Raw genomic sequence first — 9384 nt, forward strand, 5'->3', positions numbered from 1 at the left:
CAATAGCCTCTCTTCCCTTCTGTTTTCCATCAAATGGAAATGAATGAATGAATGGAAATAAATGAAACAAATGACTGCTGTCTCACCTCTTGTTCCTTTAAAAGGTAAAAAAGTGTTTCATACTGTGGTTACTTATTTTTAGGCTTTTTGTTTGATTAAAAATGAAATCTTATTTCTAGACAAGTATTCTAGGGAATGGGAACTTGCCCAAAAGAAGGGCCTGTGCTCACGCAACACGTGATGGGCCCAACATAGCAAAGTACCTTTTTGTGAAGCTTTGCAGTGTTCTCCATTTCTCAAGACCTGCTACTCCAGAGGTGTTTGCTGGCTGGCCTAAACATACCTGTTTGATAAGCATGCAGATATCTGAAACCTGCACAGATATTTTTCTGTATTTCAGGCAGAATAGGTGATCAAAGAAATAGGGGAAATATGAAAGTTTGATACTAATGAACCAAGTTCTTGTGGAACTTGGCTGCAAAACTCCTGTTCACTTCAGAGGGACCAGGGTTTCACTAATGTTAACAGGTTTGTGCGGCCAGGACCTTGGGACTGTGTTGTTAGCATGTGCTTGAAGAAGATTATAGCATGCTTTTGTTTGACAAACCTAAGTTTAGCATACAGAACAAATATCTCTAAAGATATCTTTTTAAAGCCAGCTAACAGTAACTTCTATTTCTGGTGACAGACACCTCTTCATTGCTATACAAAGATGAGGAGGCAACTTGTCAGAAACATAGGCAGGATGGAAATCCCTGTATATTTAAAATCTTAAGGTTTTAGAGTCTCACAGACAACTGTCATGCATCCTTTAGATTCTAAAAGTTCTCGAAGAAATGCTAGGTATAGTACTACAGGAACAAAAGAATTCTCTCACGGGTAATAAATGAGTTTTTCCACTAATTAGATGAAATTGATTAGGTTGATAAATATTTGCTGAACTTGGTGCTGACGCAATACAAAAACCCCACATTGTTTTAAATATAAGTAATATTTAGAAATATTCTGTATTATATTTGTTGATCAAAACCATTGTTAATTATAAAATACCTTAACAAGAGAGATTTTTCTTTAAAATCTTCCAAAGCAAAAAAGCACAGCATGCAGGATATTTCCTAAGTGTTAATAAGCACCTCAGGTTAATCCCAAGGGTATCGGCTTCTCTTGGTCACTTACTAATGCCCAGGAAATATCCTCTGCCTGCTTATTACTGCTTCAATTAATGTTTGGTGCACTCGGTTTAAAGCATCATATTATTGCATAGCAGACAGAGCAAAAACTGACAAAAGAATGCCAATAGCCAGCTGTAAGCTTCCTACTACTACCAAAAGGTCATAAATTGCATCTCATTTCAGGGTAGATTTTTCGATTACAACCTAGTTGAAAAAAGAAAGTGAATGTTTATTGAGACCTAGAAATGCATTTTATTTGTTTGGGGGGTTTTGTTTATTTGGGGCTTTTGCCCTGAACATCATGGTGGACTTGGTTTTCTAAAATAGTTCAGGTAGGAATTCCAAGCTCTTTTGATGCCTTTGCTATTTTGTATATCCATGAAGAAAATGTGTAGAAGTGTCTGCTTTTAGGTAAGCAACACTAATTGCATTTTTTTCCATGCCTTCTCAGAAAAATTAATCCATAAGAAATTAGAAATCCTACCTAGCAAACTATTGAGGCACAAATTATACTAGACGTGGAAAAGATGACGTACAACCCTGTGCTACTTAAAGAATAATTTTTTCACTTAAAAGCTTGTAGAAAATCATAACGTCAATCTAAGGGTGTGTAGTATTCACTGTAAAGATGTGTGGATCCAGTCTGAGGCATATGAGTGCTACAATTTCTAGTATTATGGGGGAAAAAAGACCATGAACCACGCATTTAAGATCAAGAAATTCAGGCCCATATCCTGGAAGGCAGGCAGACCCAGAGCATAACTGAGCATGAGGTTTAAAGTCTGATTAAGAAGGTTAATGCAAATGTTGGATGTATAACCAAGACCGTAACTAACAGAAATAGGAAGATGATCCTACCTTTTTGTAGCTTTGGTAATGGCAAGCACAGATACTGGCAGCACGGCTTTCTAATATTTATGATAATAAGAAAGGCATTAACTTTAGGGAGAGTTTAGAAAACAGGGAGTGTAAAGGCTTTGATAAAATGCCATGCTATGGCATACTTTTGTTTATAATAAACTTTATCATGCTCTTAAGGTTAACTAAGTAGTTAGAATTAGAAATATGTAAGTACATCTATAGTACAGTAGTGGTATTCTTCAGATGAGAACTTTTGGCCGCATAACCTCTGAGTGGTTGTTCAAATCAAAGATTTAAATAATTGCCAGAGGAAGTAAGTCAAAATAGCTTGCATCTTGGCTTATCGAAGCACACAACTTAGTAAATTCATCTACCTCTTGTGAAACTCAATGCTGTAAATGGAGAATAAGCAATAGCTTGCAAATATAAGCTGTGATGAGGGCTTGTACGCACACTGCAGCCTGAAGTGAATTGCTCTCCTTGTTCAGTGTTTCCAAACATGCTATTAGGGTGGGGAAAGAAGAAGTTTTGATGAGGGAGTTACTTCAGAGCGTTGGGGGGGATTGTTTTTTGAAATAAAGGACTTCAATGTTTGTAATGGGAGACTTACAATAGCCTCTTTGTGGTGGGCTCTTTGTGATAATGTGATTATTCCGTGATCTAAACCCTTCCTTTCTGCCTTCAAAGCAGCTACAAATTATAGAAGGTTTTGCTGTAAAGCCTCTTCCTCTCAAAAGCGATAAGCTTTAAAAAAAAAAAACAACAAAGAAATTACATAGTTTAGATCCAAGGCTTGTTTCTTTTCTTATTTAGCCTCTGGTCTTGCAAACTCAGAGCAGTAGGGCAGTCTCATGTATGTGATGACTCCATTGATCTCAGCTGCTGGGGGGGGGAGCTGGGCAGCCCCTTCCCCAGGTGTAAATGAAGGCTGGTGCCCATCAGGTCAGCCGAGCAACACCTGCTCGTAACGCCTGACAGGAGAGTCAGACCTTAAAGCAGTGGTTTGCAGAGGTCACTGGTTTAGTAGGCAAAGCTAACTTTAGAGTGTGGAAGTTTTAAAAGAGCACTGGCAAGTCTGTGAAAATGAGTGTTTGCCACTAGCTGTAGAGGTAGGCAGCTCTTCTTTCTATGGGTTTGAATGATTTTAGTAAGTTTTGTCTCAGTTCTTTTTGCATTTCTGAACTCGGGAAGGTTTGTCTTACTGATAATCCCAGTGAGTATCTCTCAAATTAGTCTTAAAAATTTTGTTCCTTGGTTAGCTTCTTTTTCATATTACAAATAGGTTTTGTTTGTTTTCTGGTTGGGGGTGTGTGTTTTCTTTTTCTTTTTAAATTATGTGACTAGCCAAAATGTTTGTGACTCTACTGAGAAATACTAGAAGGCACAGATGATGTAATGCAGTTTTATCAAGGGAGACAACAAGAAAAAGGTCTGTAGCATTCCATTTCTTAGGAGATTGTTTCTCTGATATAAAAGCCAAGTTTGTTTTAGCTAGAGCTCCTACCATGTCACAGTTACGCTCCTAGCTAAAACATGCCATGATAATGGCACAGCGCAGAGTGTTCTTTTGGCATGTGCTACAAACCAGCAACTTCCTAGGCGCTGAACCCTTAGAGGACACCATGTGAGGTCCGATTTCTGACCTTGGGAAAAGCTCACTGCTTCTCTGGAACAGTTAGAGTTGTCTTGTTTGTGGATGGAGAGTAACGGTCTCCTGTGTTGGTACCACTGCGGTTCCTTGCGTGCCCTATGGCATGCAACATGAACAGTTGAATCTAAAATGCCACGTGATGTTCAAACTTGCTTTAAACTAGTGCAGCCATATTCTGACTTTATACCACCAAGTAAATCAGTATAGCTGTTATCTCTTACTAATTCAGCTATTATCAGGGTTAAGGCAGTATTTCTATTTTGCAGTCATAGTAAGTTTGTATATTACTTTTTAAACAAAAGCTACAATTATACATGACTATTTAAAAAAATTTTAAAGCATCAGCTTTCAAAGACTCAAGCTGACTCAACTTTTTTTTTTTCCCCAAACTTTGTTATTGTGTGAGTGGGGGAATTGCTTCTGATTGGCCGTAGTGACTGTTGGATTATACAAATAAATACTGGTTGGTTGGGTCTGAGTGCCTGAGGGTGTGTGAGGCTGGCTAAAGGAGAGAAACAGTAGGATGTATTCTAAGTTGGTTGTAATTTCAATTACAATTCAGTGCAGTGACAGTACTTTATACCTCCTGAGAGCCTCTTACCCATTTGTGTTAACCTTGCTTATATATCAGATGCCTTGTGTTTGCTGCTGTACCTGTGCATAGCCGGTTCTGCTTAAGCCCCTGATTGCTCACATGTGTTTAAACTGCCTGTGAGCCCCTCGGGTGTGTTGTGGACCTTGCAAGTTGCTATCAAGTATGGTCCATAAACTCATTGTCCCTATCCAAAGAAGTGGTTTCTGAAGATGCATGATGATTGTTTCCGTCTGATGCTGTACTTAAACAATTTCTTTACTGAGGTATGGAATCAATAAATAGAGAAGAGAGCTCAGTAGTACAGAATGAAGTAAAGAGCACTAGTAATGTCGACAGCCAAATCTTATTAGATTATTATAAATCTGCTATGTTGGATAATGTTGGTATTTGTCTTTCTGTTTACACTGGCAATGTAAAGTATTGTATTAATGAACACTCTTCATCTTAAACTTGATAGCTCCTCCATTGAACTGTACCGGTTAGTCTTGAAAAAGTATTCCAAATTTAAAATAAGCTCTCCAGTGGAACAGAAGAGTTCTTGTTGCTGCTGGAGCTCCTATGAACTTCCTGGTTGTTATCAGATTATACCCTATCTGCATCTGTAGCTGCTGCAACGTGGTGTTAATGAGGATTTTAATATTAGCATAGCAGACTTTCTGATCTTTTACTAAAGCTCAGAGAAGCACTTTGCTCTTAAACACTGTCTGCCATTCCTAGCATGAAAACTCTCATTTGATATTGAGAGCTTTGTATTTCCTGATACTTACCAGCCTCAACACAACGTGGCACAATAATAAAATATGATTCTTTAACAGTTTGTCTCAGACTTTTCTAATATTTTATGGTTTGAGTTGAACAGAGTTAAACTTTACACTAAGTTCTGATAAGATATATAAAAATCTGGAGGTAGCTTTCAGTGCAGTTTTCCACAGGTATGTATTCGACATAAAGCACTTCTGTCGGCTTGCAGACCATAGAACTACCAAACTTAAAAATAATCTCAAACAAGATTTTCAAATACTAGGAAGAGAAGTAGTTGTTCAGAAGGAAGTGATTGCTACCTCTGCACAGTGTTGGACTCTGGATGTGTATTTGAGAGTTATCCTAGAGAGACAAAATACGACACTAACCTACCAAATGCTAACCTCAAGGGTATTGCTGAAATACATTAAAAGTCTATCAATTGGGAGCACTTGAAAAGGTCGTTTTCTTTATTCTTTAACTTTTTTGGAGACCAAACTGGCAATAAGAGTTAGATTTAATGTAGTGCTGTGTAGATACGTGAGGGGACTACTGCTAAGTGTAAGTTGTTACTGCTCTATTGATGGTGTCTACTTCTGGACAAGGGACTTGGAAGAAAGTAGGGCTGTTATGGGAGGCTCATACAATGCCTGTAGCATTTGATTCATCTCTTGCTTTATTACTGACTCACTATATATAGTCAATATATGTATATTGACTACTATATAAAGTCAATGATTTATATATTGACTATCTAGCAACATAGTACTGGAGGGATGGGTTGCTAGATCTCCCTCTACCTTAGCTGGAGGCTTAGCTTTTTGCTTTCCATGCATAGTTGGGGATCATGGGAGAAGAATTCTGACAGTTTTGTGCATAGTGTCTTCTACGTGGTGCTTTGATCAGTGAGTGGTGGAGCCCCCACCTAAGCAAAACTGCTTGAAAGAGGTTTCTTGCTTCGATGGGAGAGCTCTTTCTCTCTCTTTTCTATTCCTTTTTTTATTACTTCTTTTCTGGTCTTGTATTTGTTTAATTTTACTGTGAATAGTCTTCCCTTTCACAAAGTTGCGTAGCCTTTACTTACATTGTGCCAGTTCTTGCTAATAGAAGAATGATTGTATAAAATAAGTGTGTGTGCGTGGAAGTCAGATGTACTCATTAAAAGGCAAAGGTGACTCTCTTCTTGGGCAGGCAGGGTGGAAAAACAAACAAAATGAGACACGGCGTTAGTTATTTCTTCTGCATGTACTCTCACTGAGCAGCATCTTTCTAGTGATGTTTGCAACATCTGTACTGTGCCTTGGAATGTGCAACAGCTAATTTGGGTGCATGTGCAGGGTGCATATGCAGGGTGCATGAACATCCTCATGTCAACAAATATATATTCTGTATATGTGTGTTTGTAGATTTTATAGGTTTGGTCTTCTAAAAGACTTAAGTCAGAAACCATTTTCTCAAAGTTGGGGCATGGAAGAAGTGAATTTTTCAAGTCTCTCGCTGTTTCTCTACAGCAATGTGGTGACCAGAGTAGGCAAGAAACCGCCGTGCAGGGTGCATGAACATCCTCATGTCAACAAATATATATTCTGTATATGTGTGTTTGTAGATTTTATAGGTTTGGTCTTCTAAAAGACTTAAGTCAGAAACCATTTTCTCAAAGTTGGGGCATGGAAGAAGTGAATTTTTCAAGTCTCTCGCTGTTTCTCTACAGCAATGTGGTGACCAGAGTAGGCAAGAAACCGCATGCTGAGATGTCAGAAGGGAAAAAGCCTTAATAGGATGTGTTATGCTGTGTTAAGGGTAACCTGAGATTCTCCAAGGGGGTGGATCCACCTGATCTAGTCTAGCCTAGATACTAATTTGGGCTGTGGGAGACCTGTGTTCAAGTGTCCGCTTTGCCTTTTGCCCCAGGCTGCCTGGGGGACGTGTGCCACAGGTTTTCTTTTTGGCACCATCCTGGAGCCCAGGCTTGAACCTGTCTCCTGAGTCCTGCCTGGAGTCAGCTGGTTCCACTGGCTTAATGAGTGCTCTCCACATTGTAAGTATCTACTTCATACCGCTGAAGTAGATGTCTCTGTTGAAAAGCTGTTTTTTCTGTCAAATCAGTGCTTTCCTTTGGAAGAGAACCTTTTTGTCAAAAAAGAAAACAAGCAAAACCTCCAGGTGAACCCTAGTCTACTCTTACTTACTTGACATATAAACCCTGAAAAGTGGTTTTATTGCTTTCATTCTCCTCCCCTCTGGGTGGTTTTGAGTAGCTCGGTAATATTACAAGCACCTACATTCAGTCTCTTTTGTCCTATGAATCTGAATAACTTTCTCATTTAGCATAAATAGAAACAATGCAGTAAGAAGGAGAAGACCAATTCTAGAATCTTTTAAAGATTACATATGGGTAGAGATATTTGGTGGTGGTGAAAAAGGGGATTATTTTTCAACTGGTGAGCACCAACAGTAGAGTACTCTTATTTTTCTGCTTTACAGGGAAGCTAAACAAGTAGGAACTATTTCTCACTTCACAGAATAGGAATTTCAGAAAAGTACTGCTGTGATCTAGCAATGTGCTTTTGCTCTAATTTTTTTAAGAAACACAAGGATCTTTGTCCCGAAGAAAGATATGGATCAGATCCCCTGAATATTGGAGTGTGCGTATGACTTCCTAGAGCAGAATGGCACCACTGACTAGGAGCCAACTAAATCCTCTTTATATTTAACATACAACAGCTAGAATTTGAATTTAGATCCTCCGATATCTATGTCAGAGCAGATGGTGCAGATAAGATGGGTAGCATCTGGTTTCACAGGTCCTAAGCAGACATATCACTGCATCAATGTAGCACCACATCACATGCCAAAAATCCCCAGTATGTTGTTGAATAAACCTGTGTGGAAAAACTCTGATAATACAGGACAACTTCAAGTCCCTTCCTAGTAGAATATTGAAATGTTGGGTTTGGTTTTAATTTGTGTGGAAGCTTCTTCCATGTTTCTTCAACAAAATAAGAACAATTTGAATAGTTGCTACAGGGCTTGGGAATCTTCAGGGACAGATTCAGCTCAGATTCCTAAGTCTGGGTTATGCTTAAGAAAAGAGTAATAGCACTAAAACATAACAGTACAGAGTGAAAATGGTGGCTCTTGCAAATAAAACAGGGAGTTAACTTGATTTCAGTTTCCTAGGACTTCTGACCAATCCCACTGCTCTTCCTGTATTTTATCTTCTTTTAATCCATCAGTCATCGAATATTACAAAAAATCATGCAATTTTCTCCTTTAAAATAGGAGAAATGGCCGATTCTTAGAGCCACCCAACTGCTTTTGGTTTTGTAAATATAAGGAGCAAGTCTCCAGAGGGGCAGTAGCTTCTAACAGTTGTGGGTGAGCAGAGAGTTATCGAATTATACTCTGCTAAAGAATGGGTCTAAAGAAAATGTTGCTGGTTTTGTAGTAAAGTTGCTAGGTTGCAGATTTGATGAAAACAAAACCAATTGATAAAATGGGCCGAATTGCTGTGGAAGACCAAGTTTATGTAATCCGTCCTGATTTAGAATGCTTTAGAGCAAAGATATGAAGAAAATATTTGGCATATCAGCCATTTTCATTTCATGTGAAATAGAATTTACAGTGATGAAATCTGGAAAGATGTGTCAATACCTTATAACTTTTTTGTATATGATCTAAAAAAAAAAATCCTTTTATAACCATAAATATTTAATGGATATAATTTATTGCTGTATTTCTGTATTGTGGTAAAATACATGGCATTTGCTTTAGCTTAAGGTTTCTTTAACTTCCACTGACTTACCTTCTTGTCTATTTTTCATACCTACCAACTTTCATAGGTGGTGAGATGCATTCTAAAATTGTACAGTTTCTCTTCCACCAGGGTGACAGCTTAGAGGAGCCCACACCTCTCAAATAAACCTCTACAGCGAACAGTGGATTGCAAATGCGCTCCTGTTCTACTCCACAAACTTTTTGTGTCTGCTTCATGCAGAGGTGAACAGGCAGCTCCTCTGCGTGCGTGAAAGACTTAAAGCTTTCTAGCCATTTCTCCTGTCAGAGTAGTTTTGCCTGGAGTGCAGTGGGCTGCTTGCATGAAAGGCTGGCTAGTTCTACCTGAGCAGATCTCTCAGGGCAGCTATTGATTCTGTAATCCTCTCTGTTGGTAGTGCTCATGTGAACAACCTTGTTAACCTTTTCCTAGTTATTCTGCAGAGTACTAAGAAGTATTAAGAAGAGAAGGACTAGCCTATTCATTTCAAAGAACCCAATACATGGTTTGGGATTTACTTAAGACAGAAGGAAGATTATAGGCAGTAGAGCATTAGATAAATTAGCAACCTCACCTACCTGGGCAGAAG

The sequence above is a fragment of the Aptenodytes forsteri genome, unplaced genomic scaffold, assembly GCF_000699145.1.
Source record: "Aptenodytes forsteri isolate BGI_AS27 unplaced genomic scaffold, ASM69914v1 Scaffold227, whole genome shotgun sequence".
Classification (NCBI taxonomy): domain Eukaryota; kingdom Metazoa; phylum Chordata; class Aves; order Sphenisciformes; family Spheniscidae; genus Aptenodytes; species Aptenodytes forsteri.